We start from the raw sequence: 26,783 nt of genomic DNA on the forward strand, positions 1-26,783 counted from the left end.
CCTGCCGGACAGACCGGAATCACCTTTCGGGCATGCCGGAACCACCTGTCAGATGTGCCAGAAACACGTGCCGGAGACTCCGGAAGCACCTGCCAAGCACGTTGGAACCACCTGCTCAACTCGCCTGAACCACCTGCCGGACATGCCAAAATCACCTGCCGACTTTGCCAGAACCACTTGGCGAACACTCCGGAATCACTTGCCGGGCATGCAGGAACCACCTCTCAGACATGCCAGAACCCCGTGCCAATGACCCCGGAAGCACCAGCCGAGCACGCCGGAACCACCTGCTCGACTCGCCAGAACCACCTGCCGATCACGCAAAAATCACCTGCCGGTTACGCAACAACCAGTTGGTGAACACTTTGGAATCACCTGCCAGGCTTGCTGGAACCACCTGCCAGTCATGCCAAAATCACCTGCCAACTACGCCAGAACCGCTTGGCGGACACTGCGGAAACACCTGTCGGGCCGGCTGGAACCACATCTCAGACGTGCCAGAAACGTGTTCATGAGATGCTGGAACCACACCCCGAACAGACGGATACCACCTGCCAGAACCGCCTGAACCACCTGCTGAGCACGCCGGAACCACCTGCTCGACTCACCGGTACCACCTCCCTGACACGCCAAAATCACCTGCTGGGTATGCCAGAACCACTTGGCGGACACTCCGGAATCATATGCCGGACATGCCGGAACCAGCTCTCAGACACACCAGAACCAAGTGCCGGAGACGCCGGAAGCACCTGCCGAGCATGCCGGAGCCACCTGCTCGACTCGCCAGAAACACCTGCCGGCCACGCCAAAATCACCTGCCGGGTATGCCAGAACCACCTGGCGGACACTACGGAATCACCTGCCGCGAATGCCGGAAGCACGTGCCAGACACGCCGGAAACACCTACCGGACAGACCGGAACCACCTGCCAAGAACGCCGGAGCCACCTGTTCAACTCGCTGGAACCACCTGCCGGACAGGCCAATATCAACTGCTGGCTATGGCAGAACCACCTGGGGGACGGTCCGGGATCACCTGCCAGCCATGGCGGAACCACCTCTCAGACGTACCAGAACCACCTGCCGGAGAAGCTGGAAACACGTCCTGGACAGACTGGAACCACGTGACGGCCATGCCTGAACCACCTGCCGAGCACGGCGGAACCACCTGCCGGACACGCCAAAATCACCTGCGGGCTATGCCAGAACCACTTGGACGACTCTCCGAAATGACATGCCGGGCATGTTGGAACCACCTCTCAGACGTGCCAGAAGCACGTGGCGGACTGTCCGGAATCACCTGTTGGGCATACGCAACCACCTCTCACACGTACCAGAACCACGTGCCGTGCACGCCGGAACCACCTAACGGACAGACCGGAATCAACTTTTGGGCATGCCGGAACCACCAGTCAGATGTGCCAGAAACCCGTGCCGGAGACGCCGGAAGCACCTGCCGAGCACGTCGCAACCACCTGCTCAACTCGCCTGAACCACCTGCCGGACACGCCAAAATCACCTGCCCGCTACACCAGCACCACTTCGGGGACAAGCCGGAATCACGTGAGGGGCATGCCGGCACAGCCTCTCAGACTGAACCTCGTGCCGGACACCACAGAACCACCTGCCGGACAGACCGGAACCACCTGCCGGACACGCCGGAACCACCGGCTCGACCCGCCGGAACGACCGCTGGACATGCAAACTCACCTGCCGGCTACCCTGGAAACACTTGGCGAACACTCCAGAATCACCTGCCGGCCATGCCGGAACCACCTCTCAGATATGCCAGAACCACGTGCCAATGACCCCGGAAGCACCTGCCGAGCACGCCGGAACCACCTGCTCGACTCGCCAGAACCACCTGCCGGACACGCAAAAATCACCTGCCGGCTACGCCACAACGAGTTGGGGAACACTTCGGAATCACCTGCCGGGCTTGCTGGAACCACCTGCCGGTCATGCCAAAATCACCTGCCAACTACGCCAGTACCACTTGGCGGACACTGTGGAAACACCTGTAGGGCCGGCCGGAACCACATCTCAGACGTGCCACAACCATGTGCATGAGATGCTGGAACCACACCCCGAACAGACGGAAAACACCTGCCAGACCCGTCTGAACAACCTGCCGAGCACGCCGGAGCCACCTGCTCGACTCGCCGGAACCACCTACCTGACATGCCCAAATCAGCCGCCGGGTATGCCAGAACCACTTGGCGGACACTCCGGAATCATCTGCCGGACATGCCAGAACCAGCTCTCAGACACACCAGAACCACGTGCCGGAGACGCCGGAAGCACCTGGCGAGCATGCCGGAGCGACCTGCTCGACTCGCCAGAAACACCTGCCGGACACGCCAAAATCACCTGCCGGGTACGCCAGAACCACCTGGCGGACACTCCGAAATCACCTGTCGCGCATGCCGGAACCACCTCTCAGACGTGCCGGAAGCACGTGCCGGACACGCCGGAATCACCTACCGGACAGACCGGAACCACCTGTCGAGCACGCCGGAGCCACCTGTTCGACTCGCTGGAACCACCTGCTGGACAGGCCAATATCAACTGCTGGCTATGCCAGAACCACCTCGGGGACGGTCCGGAATCACCTGCCAGCCATGGCGGAACCACCTCTCAGACGTACCAGAACCACCTGCCGGTGAAGCTGGAAACACGTCCTGGACAGTCTGGAACCACCTGCCGGCCAAGCCTGAACCACCTGCCAAGCACAACGGAACAACCTGCCAGACATGCCAAAATCACCTGCGTGTTATGCCAGAACCACTTGGAGGACTCTCTGGGATGACCTGCCGGGCATGACGGAACCACCTCTCAGACGTGCCAGAACCATGTGGCGGACAGTCCGGAATCACCTGTTGGGCATGCGCAACCATCTCTGAGACGTACCAGAACCACATGCCGTGCAGGCTGGACCCACCTACCGGACAGACCGGAATCACCTTTCGGGCATGCCGGAACCACCTGTCAGATGTGCCAGAAACACGTGCCGGAGATGCCGGAAGCACCTGCCAAGCACGTTGGAACCACCTGCTCAACTCGCCTGAACCTCCTGCCGGACATGCCAAAAGCACCTGCCGAGTATGCCAGAACCACTTGGCGAACACTCCGGAATCACTTGCCGGGCATGCAGGAACCACCTCTCAGACATGCCAGAACCCCGTGCCAATGACCCCGGAAGCACCAGCCGAGCACGCCGGAACCACCTGCTCGACTCGCCAGAACCACCTGCCGATCACGCAAAAATCACCTGCCGGCTACACCACAACCAGTTGGTGAACACTTTGGAATCACCTGCCAGGCTTGCTGGAACCACCTGCCGGTCATGCCAAAATCACCTGACAACTACGCCAGTACAACTTGGCGGACACTGTGGAAACACCTGTCGGGCCGGCCGGAACCACATCTCAGACGTGCCAGAACCATGTGCATGAGATGCTGGAACCACACCCCGAACAGACGGAAAACACCTGCCAGACCCGTCTGAACAACCTGCCGAGCACGCCGGAGCCACCTGCTCGACTCGCCAGAAACACCTGCCGGACACGCCAAAATCACCTGCCGGGTATGCCAGAACCACCTGGCGGACACTACGGAATATCCTGCCGCGCATGCCGGAAGCACGTGCCAGGCACGCCGGAATCACCTACCGGACAGACCGGAACCACCTGCCAAGAACACCGGAGCCACCTGTTCAACTCGCTGGAACCACCTGCCGGACAGGCCAATATCAACTGCTGGCTATGCCAGAACCACCTGGGGGACAGTCCGGGATCACCTGCCAGCCATGGCGGAACCACCTCTCAGACGTACCAGACCCACCTGCCGGAGAAGCTGGAAACACGTCCTGGACAGACTGGAACCACGTGACGGCCATGCCTGAACCACCTGCCGAGCACGGCGGAACCACCTGCCGGACACGCCAAAATCACCTGCGGGCTACGCCAGAACCACTTGGACGACTCTCCGAAATGACATGCCGGGCATGTTGGAACCACCTCTCAGACGTGCCAGAAGCACGTGGCGGACAGTCCGGAATCACCTGTTGGGCATACGCAACCACCTCTGAGACGTACCAGAACCACGTGCCGTGCACGCCGGAACCACCTACCGGACAGACCGGAATCACCTTTCGGACATGCCGGAACCACCAGTCAGATGTGCCAGAAACCCGTGCCGGAGACGCCGGAAGCACCTGCCGAGCACGTCGCAACCACCTGCTCAACTCGCCTGAACCACCTGCCGGACACGCCAAAATCACCTGCCCGCTACACCAGCACCACTTCGGGGACAAGCCGGAATCACGTGAGGGGCATGCCGGCACAGCCTCTCAGACTGAACCTCGTGCCGGACACCACAGAACCACCTGCTGGACAGACCGGAACCACCTTCCGGACATGCCGGAACCACCGGCTCGACCCGCCGGAACGACCGCTGGACATGCAAACTCACCTGCCGGCTATGCCGGAAACACTTGGCGAACACTCCGGAATCACCTGCCGGGCATGCCGGAACCACCTCTCAGATATGCCAGAACCACGTGCCAATGACCCCGGAAGCACCTGCCGAGCACGCCGGAACCACCTGCTCGACTCGCCAGAACCACCTGCCGGACACGCAAAAATCACCTGCCGGCTACGCCACAACCAGTTGGGGAACACTTCGGAATCACCTGCCGGGCTTGCTGGAACCACCTGCCGGTCATGCCAAAATCACCTGACAACTACGCCAGTACCACTTGGCGGACACTGTGGAAACACCTGTCGGGCCGGCCGGAACCACATCTCAGACGTGCCAGAACCATGTGCATGAGATGCTGGAACCACACCCCGAACAGACGGAAAACACCTGCCAGACCCGTCTGAACAACCTGCCGAGCATGCCGGAGCCACCTGCTCGACTCGCCGGAACCACCTACCTGACATGCCCAAATCACCAGCCGGGTATGCCAGAACCACTTGGCGGACACTCCGGAATCATCTGCCGGACATGCCGGAACCAGCTCTCAGACACACCAGAACCACGTGCCGGAGACGCCGGAAGCACCTGCCGAGCATGCCGGAGCCACCTGCTCGACTCGCCAGAAACACCTGCCGGACACGCCAAAATCACCTGCCGGGTACGCCAGAACCACCTGGCGGACACTCCGAAATCACCTGTCGCGCATGCCGGAACCACGTCTCAGACGTGCCGGAAGCACGTGCCGGACACGCCGGAATCACCTACCGGACAGACCGGAACCACCTGCCGAGCACGCCGGAGCCACCTGTTCGACTCGCTGGAACCACGTGCCGGACAGGCCAATATCAACTGCTGGCTATGCCAGAACCACCTGGGGGACGGTCCGGAATCACCTGCCAGCCATGGCGGAACCACCTCTCAGACGTACCAGAACCACCTGCCGGAGAAGCTGGAAACACGTCCTGGACAGTCTGGAACCACCTGCCGGCCAAGCCTGAACCACCTGCCAAGCACAACGGAACAACCTGCCAGACACGCCAAAATCACCTGCGTGTTATGCCAGAACCACTTGGAGGACTCTCTGGGATGACCTGCCGGGCATGCCGGAACCACCTCTCAGACGTGCCAGAACCATGTGGCGGACAGTCCGGAATCACCTGTTGCGCGTGCGCAACCACCTCTGAGACGTACCAGAACCACATGCCGTGCAGCCTGGAACCACCTACCGGACAGACCGGAATCACCTTTCGGGCATGCTGGAACCACCTGTCAGATGTGCCAGAAACACGTGCCGGAGACGCCGGAAGCACCTGCCAAGCACGTTGGAAACACCTGCTCAACTCGCCTGAACCACCTGCCGGACATGCCAAAATCACCTGCCGACTATGCCAGAACCACTTGGCGAACACTCCGGAATCACTTGCCGGGCATGCAGGAACCACCTCTCAGACATGCCAGAACCCCGTGCCAATGACCCCGGAAGCACCAGCCGAGCACGCCGGAACCACCTGCTCGACTCGCCAGAACCACCTGCCGATCACGCAAAAATCACCTGCCGGCTACGCCACAACCAGTTGGTGAACACTTTGGAATCGCCTGCCAGGCTTGCTGGAACCACCTGCCAGTCATGCCAAAATCACCTGCCAACTACGCCAGAACCGCTTGGCGGACACTGCGGAAACACCTGTCGGGCCGGCTGGAACCACATCTCAGACGTGCCAGAAACGTGTTCATGAGATGCTGGAACCACACCCCGAACAGACGGATACCACCTGCCAGAACCGCCTGAACCACCTGCCGAGCACGCCGGAACCACCTGCTCGACTCACCGGTACCACCTCCCTGACACGCCAAAATCACCTGCTGGGTATGCCAGAACCACTTGGCGGACACTCCGGAATCATCTGCCGGACATGCCGGAACCAGCTCTCAGACACACCAGAACCAAGTGCCGGAGACGCCGGAAGCACCTGCCGAGCATGCCGGAGCCACCTGCTCGACTCGCCAGAAACACCTGCCGGCCACGCCAAAATCACCTGCCGGGTATGCCAGAACCACCTGGCGGACACTACGGAATCACCTGCCGCGCATGCCGGAAGCACGTGCCAGACACGCCGGAAACACCTACCGGACAGACCGGAACCACCTGCCAAGAACGCCGGAGCCACCTGTTCGACTCGCTGGAACCACCTGCCGGACAGGCCAATATCAACTGCTGGCTATGCCAGAACCACCTCGGGGACGGTCCGGGATCACCTGCCAGCCTTGGCGGAACCACCTCTCAGACGTACCAGACCCACCTGCCGGAGAAGCTGGAAACACGTCCTGGACAGACTGGAACCACGTGACGGCCATGCCTGAACCACCTGCCGAGCACGGCGGAACCACCTGCCGGACACGCCAAAATCACCTGCGGGCTACGCCAGAACCACTTGGACGACTCTCCGAAATGACATGCCGGGCATGTTGGAACCACCTCTCAGACGTGCCAGAAGCACGTGGCGGACAGTCCGGAATCACCTGTTGGGCATACGCAACCACCTCTGAGACGTACCAGAACCACGTGCCGTGCACGCCGGAACCACCTACCGGACAGACCGGAATCAACTTTTGGGCATGCCGGAACCACCAGTCAGATGTGCCAGAAACACGTGCCGGAGACGCCGGAAGCACCTGCCGAGCACGTCGCAACCACCTGCTCAACTCGCCTGAACCACCTGCCGGACACGCCAAAATCACGTGCCCGCTACACCAGCACCACTTCGGGGACAAGCCGGAATCACGTGAGGGGCATGCCGGCACAGCCTCTCAGACTGAACCTCGTGCCGGACACCACAGAACCACCTGCTGGACAGACCGGAACCACCTTCCGGACATGCCGGAACCACCGGCTCGACCCGCCGGAACGACCGCTGGACATGCAAACTCACCTGCCGGCTACCCTGGAAACACTTGGCGAACACTCCGGAATCACCTGCCGGGCATGCCGGAACCACCTCTCAGATATGCCAGAACCACGTGCCAATGACCCCGGAAGCACCTGCCGAGCACGCCGGAACCACCTGCTCGACTCGCCAGAACCACCTGCCGGACACGCAAAAATCACCTGCCGGCTATGCCACAACCAGTTGGGGAACACTTCGGAATCACCTGCCGGGCTTGCTGGAACCACCTGCCGGTCATGCCAAAATCACCTGCCAACTACGCCAGTACCACTTGGCGGACACTGTGGAAACACCTGTCGGGCCGGCCGGAACCACATCTCAGACGTGCCAGAACCATGTGCATGAGATGCTGGAACCACACCCCGAACAGACGGAAAACACCTGCCAGACCCGTCTGAACAACCTGCCGAGCACGCCGGAGCCACCTGCTCGACTCGCCGGAACCACCTACCTGACATGCCCAAATCACCAGCCAGGTATGCCAGAACCACTTGGCGGACACTCCGGAATCATCTGCCGAACATGCCGGAACCAGCTCTCAGACACACCAGAACCACGTGCCGGAGACGCCGGAAGCACCTGCCGAGCATGCCGGAGCCACCTGCTCGACTCGCCAGAAACACCTGCCGGACACGCCAAAATCACCTGCCGGGTACGCCAGAACCACCTGGCGGACACTCCGAAATCACCTGTCGCGCATGCCGGAACCACGTCTCAGACGTGCCGGAAGCACGTGCCGGACACGCCGGAATCACCTACCGGACAGACCGGAACCACCTGCCGAGCACGCCGGAGCCACCTGTTCGACTCGCTGGAACCACCTGCCGGACAGGCCAATATCAACTGCTGGCTATGCCAGAACCACCTGGGGGACGGTCCGGAATCACCTGCCAGCCATGGCGGAACCACCTCTCAGACGTACCAGACCCACCTGCCGGAGAAGCTGGAAACACGTCCTGGACAGTCTGGAACCACCTGCCGGCCAAGCCTGAACCACCTGCCAAGCACAACGGAACAACCTGCCAGACACGCCAAAATCACCTGCGTGTTATGCCAGAACCACTTGGAGGACTCTCTGGGATGACCTGCCGGGCATGCCGGAACCACCTCTCAGACGTGCCAGAAGCATGTGGCGGACAGTCCGGAATCACCTGTTGCGCGTGCGCAACCACCTCTGAGACGTACCAGAACCACATGCCGTGCAGGCTGGAACCACCTACCGGACAGACCGGAATCACCTTTCGGGCATGCCGGAACCACCTGTCAGATGTGCCAGAAACACGTGCCGGAGACGCCGGAAGCACCTGCCAAGCACGTTGGAACCACCTGCTCAACTCGCCTGAACCACCTGCCGGACATGCCAAAATCACCTGCCGACTATGCCAGAACCACTTGGCGAACACTCCGGAATCACTTGCCGGGCATGCAGGAACCACCTCTCAGACATGCCAGAACCCCGTGCCAATGACCCCGGAAGCACCAGCCGAGCACGCCGGAACCACCTGCTCGACTCGCCAGAACCACCTGCCGATCACGCAAAAATCACCTGCCGGCTACGCCACAACCAGTTGGTGAACACTTTGGAATCACCTGCCAGGCTTGCTGGAACCACCTGCCAGTCATGCCAAAATCACCTGCCAACTACGCCAGAACCGCTTGGCGGACACTGCGGAAACACCTGTCGGGCCGGCTGGAACCACATCTCAGACGTGCCAGAAACGTGTTCATGAGATGCTGGAACCACACCCCGAACAGACGGATACCACCTGCCAGAACCGCCTGAACCACCTGCCGAGCACGCCGGAACCACCTGCTCGACTCACCGGTACCACCTCCCTGACACGCCAAAATCACCTGCTGGGTATGCCAGAACCACTTGGCGGACACTCCGGAATCATCTGCCGGACATGCCGGAACCAGCTCTCAGACACACCAGAACCAAGTGCCGGAGACGCCGGAAGCACCTGCTGAGCATGCCGGAGCCACCTGCTCGACTCGCCAGAAACACCTGCCGGCCACGCCAAAATCACCTGCCGGGTATGCCAGAACCACCTGGAGGACACTACGGAATCACCTGCCGCGCATGCCGGAAGCACGTGCCAGACACGCCGGAAACACCTACCGGACAGACCGGAACCACCTGCCAAGAACGCCGGAGCCACCTGTTCGACTCGCTGGAACCACCTGCCGGACAGGCCAATATCAACTGCTGGTTATGCCAGAACCACCTGGGGGACGGTCCGGGATCACCTGCCAGCCATGGCGGAACCACCTCTCAGACGTACCAGAACCCCCTGCCGGAGAAGCTGGAAACACGTCCTGGACAGACTGGAACCACGTGACGGCCATGCCTGAACCACCTGCCGAGCACGGCGGAACCACCTGCCAGACACGCCAAAATCACCTGTGGGCTATGCCAGAACCACTTGGACGACTCTCCGAAATGACATGCCGGGCATGTTGGAACCACCTCTCAGACGTGCCAGAAGCACGTGGCGGACTGTCCGGAATCACCTGTTGGGCATACGCAACCACCTCTGACACGTACCAGAACCACGTGCCGTGCACGCCGGAACCACCTAACGGACAGACCGGAATCAACTTTTGGGCATGCCGGAACCACCAGTCAGATGTGCCAGAAACCCGTGCCGGAGACGCCGGAAGCACCTGCCGAGCACGTCGCAACCACCTGCTCAACTCGCCTGAACCACCTGCCGGACACGCCAAAATCACCTGCCCGCTACACCAGCACCACTTCGGGGACAAGCCGGAATCACGTGAGGGGCATGCCGGCACAGCCTCTCAGACTGAACCTAGTGCCGGACACCACAGAACCACCTGCCGGACAGACCGGAACCACCTGCCGGACACGCCGGACCCACCGGCTCGACCCGCCGGAACGACCGCTGGACATGCAAACTCACCTGCCGGCTACCCTGGAAACACTTGGCGAACACTCCAGAATCACCTGCCGGGCATGCCGGAACCACCTCTCAGATATGCCAGAACCTCGTGCCAATGACCCCGGAAGCACCTGCCGAGCACGCCGGAACCACCTGCTCGACTCGCCAGAACCATCTGCCGGACACGCAAAAATCACCTGCCGGCTACGCCACAACCAGTTGGGGAACACTTCGGAATCACCTGCCGGGCTTGCTGGAACCACCTGCCGGTCATGCCAAAATCACCTGCCAACTACGCCAGTACCACTTGGCGGACACTGTGGAAACACCTGTAGGGCCGGCCGGAACCACATCTCAGACGTGCCACAACCATGTGCATGAGATGCTGGAACCACACCCCGAACAGACGGAAAACACCTGCCAGACCCGTCTGAACAACCTGCCGAGCACGCCGGAGCCACCTGCTCGACTCGCCGGAACCACCTAACTGACATGCCCAAATCACCAGCCGGGTATGCCAGAACCACTTGGCGGACACTCCGGAATCATCTGCCGGACATGCCGGAACCAGCTCTCAGACACACCAGAACCACGTGCCGGAGACGCCGGAAGCACCTGGCGAGCATGCCGGAGCCACCTGCTCGACTCGCCAGAAACACCTGCCGGACACGCCAAAATCACCTGCCGGGTACGCCAGAACCACCTGGCGGACACTCCGAAATCACCTGTCGCGCATGCCGGAACCACCTCTCAGACGTGCCAGGAGCACGTGCCGGACACGCCGGAATCACCTACCGGACAGACCGGAACCACCTGTCGAGCACGCCGGAGCCACCTGTTCGACTCGCTGGAACCACCTGCCGGACAGGCCAATATCAACTGCTGGCTATGCCAGAACCACCTCGGGGACGGTCCGGAATCACCTGCCAGCCATGGCGGAACCACCTCTCAGACGTACCAGAACCACCTGCCGGTGAAGCTGGAAACACGTCCTGGACAGTCTGGAACCACCTGCCGGCCAAGCCTGAACCACCTGCCAAGCACAACGGAACAACCTGCCAGACATGCCAAAATCACCTGCGTGTTATTCCAGAACCACTTGGAGGACTCTCTGGGATGACCTGCCGGGCATGACGGAACCACCTCTCAGACGTGCCAGAACCATGTGGCGGACAGTCCGGAATCACCTGTTGGGCATGCGCAACCATCTCTGAGACGTACCAGAACCACATGCCGTGCAGGCTGGACCCACCTACCGGACAGACCGGAATCACCTTTCGGGCATGCCGGAACCACCTGTCAGATGTGCCAGAAACACTTGCCGGAGATGCCGGAAGCACCTGCAAAGCACGTTGGAACCACCTGCTCAACTCGCCTGAACCTCCTGCCGGACATGCCAAAAGCACCTGCCGAGTATGCCAGAACCACTTGGCGAACACTCCGGAATCACTTGCCGGGCATGCAGGAACCACCTCTCAGACATGCCAGAACCCCGTGCCAATGACCCCGGAAGCACCAGCCGAGCACGCCGGAACCACCTGCTCGACTCGCCAGAACCACCTGCCGATCACGCAAAAATCACCTGCCGGCTACGCCACAACCAGTTGGTGAACACTTTGGAATCACCTGCCAGGCTTGCTGGAACCACCTGCCGGTCATGCCAAAATCACCTGACAACTACGCCAGTACAACTTGGCGGACACTGTGGAAACACCTGTCGGGCCGGCCGGAACCACATCTCAGACGTGCCAGAACCATGTGCATGAGATGCTGGAACCACACCCCGAACAGACGGAAAACACCTGCCAGACCCGTCTGAACAACCTGCCGAGCACGCCGGAGCCACCTGCTCGACTCGCCAGAAACACCTGCCGGACACGCCAAAATCACCTGCCGGGTATGCCAGAACCACCTGGCGGACACTACGGAATATCCTGCCACGCCTGCCGGAAGCACGTGCCAGACACGCCGGAATCACCTACCGGACAGACCGGAACCACCTGCCAAGAACACCGGAGCCACCTGTTCGACTCGCTGGAACCACCTGCCGGACAGGCCAATATCAACTGCTGGCTATGCCAGAACCACCTGGGGGACAGTCCGGGATCACCTGCCAGCCATGGCGGAACCACCTCTCAGACGTACCAGACCCACCTGCCGGAGAAGCTGGAAACACGTCCTGGACAGACTGGAACCACGTGACGGCCATGCCTGAACCACCTGCCGAGCACGGCGGAACCACCTGCCGGACACGCCAAAATCACCTGCGGGCTACGCCAGAACCACTTGGACGACTCTCCGAAATGACATGCCGGGCATGTTGGAACCACCTCTCAGACGTGCCAGAAGCACGTGGCGGACAGTCCGGAATCACCTGTTGGGCATACGCAACCACCTCTGAGACGTACCAGAACCACGTGCCGTGCACGCCGGAACCACCTACCGGACAGACCGGAATCAACTTTTGGGCATGCCGGAACCACCAGTCAGATGTGCCAGAAACCCGTGCCGGAGACGCCGGAAGCACCTGCCGAGCACGTCGCAACCACCTGCTCAACTCGCCTGAACCACCTGCCGGACACGCCAAAATCACCTGCCCGCTACACCAGCACCACTTCGGGGACAAGCCGGAATCACGTGAGGGGCATGCCGGCACAGCCTCTCAGACTGAACCTCGTGCCGGACACCACAGAACCACCTGCTGGACAGACCGGAACCACCTTCCGGACATGCCGGAACCACCGGCTCGACCCGCCGGAACGACCGCTGGACATGCAAACTCACCTGCCGGCTATGCCGGAAACACTTGGCGAACACTCCGGAATCACCTGCCGGGCATGCCGGAACCACCTCTCAGATATGCCAGAACCACGTGCCAATGACCCCGGAAGCACCTGCCGAGCACGCCGGAACCACCTGCTCGACTCGCCAGAACCACCTGCCGGACACGCAAAAATCACCTGCCGGCTACGCCACAACCAGTTGGGGAACACTTCGGAATCACCTGCCGGGCTTGCTGGAACCACCTGCCGGTCATGCCAAAATCACCTGACAACTACGCCAGTACCACTTGGCGGACACTGTGGAAACACCTGTCGGGCCGGCCGGAACCACATCTCAGACGTGCCAGAACCATGTGCATGAGATGCTGGAACCACACCCCGAACAGACGGAAAACACCTGCCAGACCCGTCTGAACAACCTGCCGAGCATGCCGGAGCCACCTGCTCGACTCGCCGGAACCACCTACCTGACATGCCCAAATCACCAGCCGGGTATGCCAGAACCACTTGGCGGACACTCCGGAATCATCTGCCGGACATGCCGGAACCAGCTCTCAGACACACCAGAACCACGTGCCGGAGACGCCGGAAGCACCTGGCGAGCATGCCGGAGCCACCTGCTCGACTCGCCAGAAACACCTGCCGGACACGCCAAAATCACCTGCCGGGTACGCCAGAACCACCTGGCGGACACTCCGAAATCACCTGTCGCGCATGCCGGAACCACCTCTCAGACGTGCCGGAAGCACGTGCCGGACACGCCGGAATCACCTACCGGACAGACCGGAACCACCTGCCGAGCACGCCGGAGCCACCTGTTCGACTCGCTGGAACCACCTGCCGGACAGGCCAATATCAACTGCTGGCTATGCCAGAACCACCTGGGGGACGGTCCGGAATCACCTGCCAGCCATGGCGGAACCACCTCTCAGACGTACCAGAACCACCTGCCGGAGAAGCTGGAAACACGTCCTGGACAGTCTGGAACCACCTGCCGGCCAAGCCTGAACCACCTGCCAAGCACAACGGAACAACCTGCCAGACACGCCAAAATCACCTGCGTGTTATGCCAGAACCACTTGGAGGACTCTCTGGGATGACCTGCCGGGCATGCCGGAACCACCTCTCAGACGTGCCAGAACCATGTGGCGGACAGTCCGGAATCACCTGTTGCGCGTGCGCAACCACCTCTGAGACGTACCAGAACCACATGCCGTGCAGCCTGGAACCACCTACCGGACAGACCGGAATCACCTTTCGGGCATGCTGGAACCACCTGTCAGATGTGCCAGAAACACGTGCCGGAGACGCCGGAAGCACCTGCCAAGCACGTTGGAAACACCTGCTCAACTCGCCTGAACCACCTGCCGGACATGCCAAAATCACCTGCCGACTATGCCAGAACCACTTGGCGAACACTCCGGAATCACTTGCCGGGCATGCAGGAACCACCTCTCAGACATGCCAGAACCCCGTGCCAATGACCCCGGAAGCACCAGCCGAGCACGCCGGAACCACCTGCTCGACTCGCCAGAACCACCTGCCGATCACGCAAAAATCACCTGCCGGCTACGCCACAACCAGTTGGTGAACACTTTGGAATCACCTGCCAGGCTTGCTGGAACCACCTGCCAGTCATGCCAAAATCACCTGCCAACTACGCCAGAACCGCTTGGCGGACACTGCGGAAACACCTGTCGGGCCGGCTGGAACCACATCTCAGACGTGCCAGAAACGTGTTCATGAGATGCTGGAACCACACCCCGAACAGACGGATACCACCTGCCAGAACCGCCTGAACCACCTGCTGAGCACGCCGGAACCACCTGCTCGACTCACAGGTACCACCTCCCTGACACGCCAAAATCACCTGCTGGGTATGCCAGAACCACTTGGCGGACACTCCGGAATCATCTGCCGGACATGCCGGAACCAGCTCTCAGACACACCAGAACCAAGTGCCGGAGACGCCGGAAGCACCTGCCGAGCATGCCGGAGCCACCTGCTCCACTCGCCAGAAACACCTGCCGGACACGCAAAAATCACCTGCCGGGTATGCCAGAACCTCCTGGCGGACACTACGGAATCACCTGCCGCGCATGCCGGAACCACCTCTCAGACGTGCCGGAAGCACGTGCCGGACACGCGGAAACACCTACCGGACAGACCGGAACCACCTGCCAAGAGCGCCGGAGCCACCTGTTCGACTCGCTGGAACCACCTGCCGGACAGGCCAATATCAACTGCTGGCTATGCCAGAACCACCTGGGGGACAGTCCGGGATCACCTGCCAGCCATGGCGGAACCACCTCTCAGACGTACCAGAACCACCTGCCGGAGAAGCTGGAAACACGTCCTGGACAGACTGGAACCACGTGAAGGCCATGCCTGAACCACCTGCCGAGCACGGCGGAACCACCTGCCGGACACGCCAAAATCACCTGCGGGCTACGCCAGAACCACTTGGACGACTCTCCGAAATGACCTGCCGGGCATGTTGGAACCACCTCTCAGACGTGCCAGAAGCACGTGGCGGACAGTCCGGAATCACCTGTTGGGCATGCACAACCACCTCTGAGACGTACCAGAACCACATGCCGTGCACGCCGGAACCACCTACCGGACAGACCGGAATCCACTTTTGGGCCTCCCGGAACCACCAGTCAGATGTGCCAGAAACACGTGCCGGAGACGCCGGAAGCACCTGCCGAGCACGTCGCAACCACCTGCTCAACTCGCCTGAACCACCTGCCGGACACGCCAAAATCACCTGCCCGCTACACCAGCACCACTTCGGGGACAAGCCGGAATCACGTGAGGGGCATGCCGGCACAGCCTCTCAGACTGAACCTAGTGCCGGACACCACAGAACCACCTGCCGGACAGACCGGAACCACCTGCCAGACACGCCGGAACCACCGGCTCGACCCGCCGGAACGACCGCTGGACATGCAAAATCACCTGCCGGCTACGCCGCAAACACTTGGCGAACACTCCGGAATCACCTGCCGGGCATGCCGGAACCACCTCTCAGATATGCCAGAACCACGTGCCAATGACCCCGGAAGCACCTGCCGAGCACGCCGGAACCACCTGCTCGACTCGCCAGAACCACCTGCCGGACACGCAAAAATCACCTGCCGGCTACGCCACAACCAGTTGGGGAACACTTCGGAATCACCTGCCGGGCTTGCTGGAACCACCTGCCGGTCATGCCAAAATCACCTGCCAACTACGCCAGTACCACTTGGCGGACACTGTGGAAACACCTGTCGGGCCGGCCGGAACCACATCTCAGACGTGCCAGAACCATGTGCATGAGATGCTGGAACCACACCCCGAACAGACGGAAAACACCTGCCAGACCCGTCTGAACAACCTGCCGAGCACGCCGGAGCCACCTGCTCGACTCGCCGGAACCACCTACCTGACATGCCCAAATCACCAGCCGGGTATGCCAGAACCACTTGGCGGACACTCCGGAATCATCTGCCGGACATGCCGGAACCAGCTCTCAGACACACCAGAACCACGTGCCGGAGAGGCCGGAAGCACCTGGCGAGCATGCCGGAGCCACCTGCTCGACTCGCCAGAAACACCTGCCGGACACGCCAAAATCACCTGCCGGGTACGCCAGAACCACCTGGCGGACACTCCGAAATCACCTGTCGCGCATGCCGGAACCACCTCTCAGACGTGCCGGAAGCACGTGCCGGACACGCCGGAAACACCTACCGGACAGACCGGAACCACCTGCCGAGCACGCCGGAGCCACCTGTTCGACTCGCTGGTACCACCTGCCGGACAGGCCAATATCAACTGCTGGCTATGCCAGAACCACCTGGGGGACGGTCCGGAATCACCTGCCAGCCATGGCGGAACCACCTCTCAGACGTACCAGAACCACCTGCCGGAGAAGCTGGAAACACGTCCTGGACAGTCTGGAACCACCTGCCGGCCAAGCCTGAACCACCTGCCAAGCACAACGGAACAACCTGCCAGACACGCCAAAATCACCTGCGTGTTATGCCAGAACCACTTGGAGGACTCTCTGGGATGACCTGCCGGGCATGCCGGAACCACCTCTCAGACGTGCCAGAACCATGTGGCGGACAGTCCGGAATCACCTGTTGGGCATGCGCAACCACCTCTGAGACGTACCAGAACCACATGCCGTGCAGGCTGGAACCACCTACCGGACAGACCGGAATCACCTTTCGGGCATGCCGGAACCACCTGTCAGATGTGCCAGAAACACGTGCCGGAGACGCCGGAAGCACCTGCCAAGCACGTTGGAACCACCTGCTCAACTCGCCTGAACCACCTGCCGGACATGCCAAAATCACCTGCCGACTATGCCAGAACCACTTGGCGAACACTCCGGAATCACTTGCCGGGCATGCAGGAACCACCTCTCAGACATGCCAGAACCCCGTGCCAATGACCCCGGAAGCACCAGCCGAGCACGCCGGAACCACCTGCTCGACTCGCCAGAACCACCTGCCGATCACGCAAAAATCACCTGCCGGCTACGCCACAACCAGTTGGTGAACACTTTGGAATCACCTGCCAGGCTTGCTGGAACCACCTGCCAGTCATGCCAAAATCACCTGCCAACTACGCCAGAACCGCTTGGCGGACACTGCGGAAACACCTGTCGGGCCGGCTGGAACCACATCTCAGACGTGCCAGAAACGTGTTCATGAGATGCTGGAACCACACCCCGAACAGACGGATACCACCTGCCAGAACCGCCTGAACCACCTGCTGAGCACGCCGGAACCACCTGCTCGACTCACAGGTACCACCTCCCTGACACGCCAAAATCACCTGCTGGGTATGCCAGAACCACTTGGCGGACACTCCGGAATCATCTGCCGGACATGCCGGAACCAGCTCTCAGACACACCAGAACCACGTGCCGGAGAGGCCGGAAGCACCTGCCGAGCATGCCGGAGCCACCTGCTCGACTCGCCAGAAACACCTGCCGGACACGCCAAAATCACCTGCCGGGTACGCCAGAACCACCTGGCGGACACTCCGAAATCACCTGTCGCGCATGCCGGAACCACCTCTCAGACGTGCCGGAAGCACGTGCCGGACACGCCGGAAACACCTACCGGACAGACCGGAACCACCTGCCGAGCACGCCGGAGCCACCTGTTCGACTCGCTGGTACCACCTGCCGGACAGGCCAATATCAACTGCTGGCTATGCCAGAACCACCTGGGGGACGGTCCGGAATCACCTGCCAGCCATGGCGGAACCACCTCTCAGACGTACCAGAACCACCTGCCGGAGAAGCTGGAAACACGTCCTGGACAGTCTGGAACCACCTGCCGGCCAAGCCTGAACCACCTGCCAAGCACAACGGAACAACCTGCCAGACACGCCAAAATCACCTGCGTGTTATGCCAGAACCACTTGGAGGACTCTCTGGGATGACCTGCCGGGCATGCCGGAACCACCTCTCAGACGTGCCAGAACCATGTGGCGGACAGTCCGGAATCACCTGTTGGGCATGCGCAACCACCTCTGAGACGTACCAGAACCACATGCCGTGCAGGCTGGAACCACCTACCGGACAGACCGGAATCACCTTTCGGGCATGCCGGAACCACCTGTCAGATGTGCCAGAAACACGTGCCGGAGACGCCGGAAGCACCTGCCAAGCACGTTGGAACCACCTGCTCAACTCGCCTGAACCACCTGCCGGACATGCCAAAATCACCTGCCGACTATGCCAGAACCACTTGGCGAACACTCCGGAATCACTTGCCGGGCATGCAGGAACCACCTCTCAGACATGCCAGAACCCCGTGCCAATGACCCCGGAAGCACCAGCCGAGCACGCCGGAACCACCTGCTCGACTCGCCAGAACCACCTGCCGATCACGCAAAAATCACCTGCCGGCTACGCCACAACCAGTTGGTGAACACTTTGGAATCACCTGCCAGGCTTGCTGGAACCACCTGCCAGTCATGCCAAAATCACCTGCCAACTACGCCAGAACCGCTTGGCGGACACTGCGGAAACACCTGTCGGGCCGGCTGGAACCACATCTCAGACGTGCCAGAAACGTGTTCATGAGATGCTGGAACCACACCCCGAACAGACGGATACCACCTGCCAGAACCGCCTGAACCACCTGCTGAGCACGCCGGAACCACCTGCTCGACTCACAGGTACCACCTCCCTGACACGCCAAAATCACCTGCTGGGTATGCCAGAACCACTTGGCGGACACTCCGGAATCATCTGCCGGACATGCCGGAACCAGCTCTCAGACACACCAGAACCAAGTGCCGGAGACGCCGGAAGCACCTGCCGAGCATGCCGGAGCCACCTGCTCCAGTCGCCAGAAACACCTGCCGGACACGCAAAAATCACCTGCCGGGTATGCCAGAACCTCCTGGCGGACACTACGGAATCACCTGCCGCGCATGCCGGAACCACCTCTCACACGTGCCGGAAGCACGTGCCGGACACGCGGAAACACCTACCGGACAGACCGGAACCACCTGCCAAGAGCGCCGGAGCCACCTGTTCGACTCGCTGGAACCACCTGCCGGACAGGCCAATATCAACTGCTGGCTATGCCAGAACCACCTGGGGGACAGTCCGGGATCACCTGCCAGCCATGGCGGAACCACCTCTCAGACGTACCAGAACCACCTGCCGGAGAAGCTGGAAACACGTCCTGGACAGACTGGAACCACGTGAAGGCCATGCCTGAACCACCTGCCGAGCACGGCGGAACCACCTGCCGGACACGCCAAAATCACCTGCGGGCTACGCCAGAACCACTTGGACGACTCTCCGAAATGACCTGCCGGGCATGTTGGAACCACCTCTCAGACGTGCCAGAAGCACGTGGCGGACAGTCCGGAATCACCTGTTGGGCATGCACAACCACCTCTGAGACGTACCAGAACCACATGCCGTGCACGCCGGAACCACCTACCGGACAGACCGGAATCCACTTTTGGGCCTCCCGGAACCACCAGTCAGATGTGCCAGAAACACGTGCCGGAGACGCCGGAAGCACCTGCCGAGCACGTCGCAACCACCTGCTCAACTCGCCTGAACCACCTGCCGGACACGCCAAAATCACCTGCCCGCTACACCAGCACCACTTCGGGGACAAGCCGGAATCACGTGAGGGGCATGCCGGCACAGCCTCTCAGACTGAACCTAGTGCCGGACACCACAGAACCACCTGCCGGACAGACCGGAACCACCTGCCAGACACGCCGGAACCACCGGCTCGACCCGCCGGAACGACCGCTGGACATGCAAAATCACCTGCCGGCTACGCCGCAAACACTTGGCGAACACTCCGGAATCACCTGCCGGGCATGCCGGAACCACCTCTCAGATATGCCAGAACCACGTGCCAATGACCCCGGAAGCACCTGCCGAGCACGCCGGAACCACCTGCTCGACTCGCCAGAACCACCTGCCGGACACGCAAAAATCACCTGCCGGCTACGCCACAACCAGTTGGGGAACACTTCGGAATCACCTGCCGGGCTTGCTGGAACCACCTGCCGGTCATGCCAAAATCACCTGCCAACTACGCCAGTACCACTTGGCGGACACTGTGGAAACACCTGTCGGGCCGGCCGGAACCACATCTCAGACGTGCCAGAACCATGTGCATGAGATGCTGGAACCACACCCCGAACAGACGGAAAACACCTGCCAGACCCGTCTGAACAACCTGCCGAGCACGCCGGAGCCACCTGCTCGACTCGCCGGAACCACCTACCTGACATGCCCAAATCACCAGCCGGGTATGCCAGAACCACTTGGCGGACACTCCGGAATCATCTGCCGGACATGCCGGAACCAGCTCTCAGACACACCAGAACCACGTGCCGGAGAGGCCGGAAGCACCTGCCGAGCATGCCGGAGCCACCTGCTCGACTCGCCAGAAACACCTGCCGGACACGCCAAAATCACCTGCCGGGTACGCCAGAACCACCTGGCGGACACTCCGAAATCACCTGTCGCGCATGCCGGAACCACCTCTCAGACGTGCCGGAAGCACGTGCCGGACACGCCGGAATCACCTACCGGACAGACCGGAACCACCTGCCGAGCACGCCGGAGCCACCTGTTCGACTCGCTGGAACCACCTGCCGGACAGGCCAATATCAACTGCTGGCTATGCCAGAACCACCTGGGGGACGGTCCGGAATCACCTGCCAGCCATGGCGGAACCACCTCTCAGACGTACCAGAACCACCTGCCGGAGAAGCTGGAAACACGTCCTGGACAGTCTGGAACCACCTGCCGGCCAAGCCTGAACCACCTGCCAAGCACAACGGAACAACCTGCCAGACACGCCAAAATCACCTGCGTGTTATGCCAGAACCACTTGGAGGACTCTCTGGGATGACCTGCCGGGCATGCCGGAACCACCTCTCAGACGTGCCAGAACCATGTGGCGGACAGTCCGGAATCACCTGTTGGGCATGCGCAACCACCTCTGAGACGTACCAGAACCACATGCCGTGCAGGCTGGAACCACCTACCGGACAGACCGGAATCACCTTTCGGGCATGCCGGAACCACCTGTCAGATGTGCCAGAAACACGTGCCGGAGACGCCGGAAGCACCTGCCAAGCACGTTGGAACCACCTGCTCAACTCGCCTGAACCACCTGCCGGACATGCCAAAATCACCTGCCGACTATGCCAGAACCACTTGGCGAACACTCCGGAATCACTTGCCGGGCATGCAGGAACCACCTCTCAGACATGCCAGAACCCCGTGCCAATGACCCCGGAAGCACCAGCCGAGCACGCCGGAACCACCTGCTCGACTCGCCAGAACCACCTGCCGATCACGCAAAAATCACCTGCCGGCTACGCCACAACCAGTTGGTGAACACTTTGGAATCACCTGCCAGGCTTGCTGGAACCACCTGCCAGTCATGCCAAAATCACCTGCCAACTACGCCAGAACCGCTTGGCGGACACTGCGGAAACACCTGTCGGGCCGGCTGGAACCACATCTCAGACGTGCCAGAAACGTGTTCATGAGATGCTGGAACCACACCCCGAACAGACGGATACCACCTGCCAGAAGCGCCTGAACCACCTGCTGAGCACGCCGGAACCACCTGCTCGACTCACCGGTACCACCTCCCTGACACGCCAAAATCACCTGCTGGGTATGCCAGAACCACTTGGCGGACACTCCGGAATCATCTGCCGGACATGCCAGAACCAGCTCTCAGACACACCAGAACCAAGTGCCGGAGACGCCAGAAGCACCTGCCGAGCATGCCGGAGCCACCTGCTCCAGTCGCCAGAAACACCTGCCGGACACGCCAAAATCACCTTCCGGGTACGCCAGAACCACCTGGCGGACACTCCGAAATCACCTGTCGCGCATGCCGGAACCACCTCTCAGACGTGCCGGAAGCACGTGCCAGACACGCCGGAAACACCTACCGGACAGACCGGAACCACCTGCCAAGAACGCCGGAGCCACCTGTTCGACTCGCTGGAACCACCTGCCGGACAGGCCAATATCAACTGCTGGCTATGCCAGAACCACCTGGCAGACAGTCCGGGATCACCTGCCAGCCATGGCAGAACCACCTCTCAGACGTACCAGAACCACCTGCCGGAGAAGCTGGAAACACGTCCTGGACAGACTGGAACCACGTGACGGCCATGCCTGAAGCACCTGCCGAGCACGGCGGAACCACCTGCCAGACACGCCAAAATCACCTGCGGGCTACGCCAGAACCACTTGGACGACTCTCCGAAATGACCTGCCGGGCATGTTGGAACCACCTCTCAGACGTGCCAGAAGATCGTGGCGGACAGTCCAGAATCACCTGTTGGGCATACGCAACCACCTCTGAGACGTACCAGAACCACGTGCCGTGCACGCCGGAACCACCTACCGGACAGACCGGAATCAACTTTTGGGCATGCCGGAACCACCAGTCAGATGTGCCAGAAACACGTGCCGGAGACGCCGGAAGCACCTGCCGAGCACGTCGCAACCACCTGCTCAACTCGCCTGAACCACCTGCCGGACACGCCAAAATCACCTGCCCGCTACACCAGCACCACTTCGGGGACAAGCCGGAATCACGTGAGGGGCATGCCGGCACAGCCTCTCAGACTGAACCTCGTGCCGGACACCACAGAACCACCTGCCGGACAGACCGGAACCACCTGCCGGACACGCCGCAACCACCGGCTCGACCCGCCGCAATGACCGCTGGACATGCAAAATCACCTGTCGGCTACGCCGGAAACACTTGGCGAACACTCCGGAATCACCTGCCGGGCATGCCGGAACCACCTCTCAGATATGCCAGAACCACGTGCCAATGACCCCGGAAGCACCTGCCGAGCACGCCGGAACCACCTGCTCGACTCGCCAGAACCACCTGCCGGACACGCAAAAATCACCTGCCGGCTACGCCACAACCAGTTGGGGAACACTTCGGAATCACCTGCCGGGCTTGCTGGAACCACCTGCCGGTCATGCCAAAATCACCTGCCAACTACGCCAGTACCACTTGGCGGACACTGTGGAAACACCTGTCGGGCCGGCCGGAACCACATCTCAGACGTGCCAGAACCATGTGCATGAGATGCTGGAACCACACCCCGAACAGACGGAAAACACCTGCCAGACCCGTCGGAACAACCTGCCGAGCACGCCGGAGCCACCTGCTCGACTCGCCGGAACCACCTACCTGACATGCCCAAATCACCAGCCGGGTATGCCAGAACCACTTGGCGGACACTCCGGAATCATCTGCCGGACATGCCGGAACCAGCTCTCAGACACACCAGAACCACGTGCCGGAGACGCCGGAAGCACCTGCCGAGCATGCCGGAGCCACCTGCTCGACTCGCCAGAAACACCTGCCGGACACGCCAAAATCACCTGCCGGGTACGCCAGAACCACCTGGCGGACACTCCGAAATCACCTGTCGCGCATGCCGGAACCACCTCTCAGACGTGCCGGAAGCACGTGCCGGACACGCCGGAATCACCTACCGGACAGACCGGAACCACCTGTCGAGCACGCCGGAGCCACCTGTTCGACTCGCTGGAACCACCTGCCGGACAGGCCAATATCAACTGCTGGCTATGCCAGAACCACCTCGGGGACGGTCCGGAATCACCTGCCAGCCATGGCGGAACCACCTCTCAGACGTACCAGAACCACCTGCCGGTGAAGCTGGAAACACGTCCTGGACAGTCTGGAACCACCTGCCGGCCAAGCCTGAACCACCTGCCAAGCACAACGGAACAACCTGCCAGACATGCCAAAATCACCTGCGTGTCATGCCAGAACCACTTGGAGGACTCTCTGGGATGACCTGCCGGGCATGACGGAACCACCTCTCAGACGTGCCAGAACCATGTGGCGGACAGTCCGGAATCACCTGTTGGGCATGCGCAACCATCTCTGAGACGTACCAGAAACACATGCCGTGTAGGCTGGACCCACCTACCGGACAGACCGGAATCACCTTTCGGGCATGCCGGAACCACCTGTCAGATGTGCCAGAAACACGTGCCGGAGATGCCGGAAGCACCTGCCAAGCACGGTGGAACCACCTGCTCAACTCGCCTGAACCACCTGCCGGACATGCCAAAAGCACCTGCCGAGTATGCCAGAACCACTTGGCGAACACTCCGGAATCACTTGCCGGGCATGCAGGAACCACCTCTCAGACATGCCAGAACCCCGTGCCAATGACCCCGGAAGCACCAGCCGAGCACGCCGGAACCACCTGCTCGACTCGCCAGAACCACCTGCCGATCACGCAAAAATCACCTGCCGGCTACGCCACAACCAGTTGGTGAACACTTTGGAATCACCTGCCAGGCTTGCTGGAACCACCTGCCGGTCATGCCAAAATCACCTGACAACTACGCCAGTACAACTTGGCGGACACTGTGGAAACACCTGTCGGGCCGGCCGGAACCACATCTCAGACGTGCCAGAACCATGTGCATGAGATGCTGGAACCACACCCCGAACAGACGGAAAACACCTGCCAGACCCGTCTGAACAACCTGCCGAGCACGCCGGAGCCACCTGCTCGACTCGCCAGAAACACCTGCCGGACACGCCAAAATCACCTGCCGGGTATGCCAGAACCACCTGGCGGACACTACGGAATATCCTGCCGCGCATGCCGGAAGCACGTGCCAGACACGCCGGAATCACCTACCGGACAGACCGGAACCACCTGCCAAGAACACCGGAGCCACCTGTTCGACTCGCTGGAACCACCTGCCGGACAGGCCAATATCAACTGCTGGCTATGCCAGAACCACCTGGGGGACAGTCCGGGATCACCTGCCAGCCATGGCGGAACCACCTCTCAGACGTACCAGACCCACCTGCCGGAGAAGCTGGAAACACGTCCTGGACAGACTGGAACCACGTGACGGCCATGCCTGAACCACCTGCCGAGCACGGCGGAACCACCTGCCGGACACGCCAAAATCACCTGCGGGCTACGCCAGAACCACTTGGACGACTCTCCGAAATGACCTGCCGGGCATGTTGGAACCACCTCTCAGACGTGCCTGAAGCACGTGGCGGACAGTCCGGAATCACCTGTTGGGCATACGCAACCACCTCTGAGACGTACCAGAACCACGTGCCATGCACGCCGGAACCACCTACCGGACAGACCGGAATCAACTTTTGGGCATGCCGGAACCACCAGTCAGATGTGCCAGAAACACGTGCCGGAGACGCCGGAAGCACCTGCCGAGCACGTCGCAACCACCTGCTCAACTGGCCTGAACCACCTGCCGGACACGCCAAAATCACCTGCCCGCTACACCAGCACCACTTCGGGGACAAGCCGGAATCACGTGAGGGGCATGCCGGCACAGCCTCTCAGACTGAACCTCGTGCCGGACACCACAGAACCACCTGCTGGACAGACCGGAACCAACTTCCGGACATGCCGGAACCACCGGCTCGACCCGCCGGAACGACCGCTGGACATGCAAACTCACCTGCCGGCTACGCCGGAAACACTTGGCGAACACTCCGGAATCACCTGCCGGGCATGCCGGAACCACCTCTCAGATATGCCAGAACCACGTGCCAATGACCCCGGAAGCACCTGCCGAGCACGCCGGAACCACCTGCTCGACTCGCCAGAACCACCTGCCGGACACGCAAAAATCACCTGCCGGCTACGCCACAACCAGTTGGGGAACACTTCGGAATCACCTGCCGGGCTTGCTGGAACCACCTGCCGGTCATGCCAAAATCACCTGCCAACTACGCCAGTACCACTTGGCGGACACTGTGGAAACACCTGTCGGGCCGGCCGGAACCACATCTCAGACGTGCCAGAACCATGTGCATGAGATGCTGGAACCACACCCCGAACAGACGGAAAACACCTGCCAGACCCGTCTGAACAACCTGCCGAGCACGCTGGAGCCACCTGCTCGACTCGCCGGAACCACCTACCTGACATGCCCAAATCACCAGCCGGGTATGCCAGAACCACTTGGCGGACACTCCGGAATCATCTGCCGGACATGCCGGAACCAGCTCTCAGACACACCAGAACCACGTGCCGGAGACGCCGGAAGCACCTGCCGAGCATGCCGGAGCCACCTGCTCGACTCGCCAGAAACACCTG

This window comes from Equus caballus, chromosome 23 (assembly GCF_041296265.1).
Source record: "Equus caballus isolate H_3958 breed thoroughbred chromosome 23, TB-T2T, whole genome shotgun sequence".
In the NCBI taxonomy this organism is placed as follows: domain Eukaryota; kingdom Metazoa; phylum Chordata; class Mammalia; order Perissodactyla; family Equidae; genus Equus; species Equus caballus.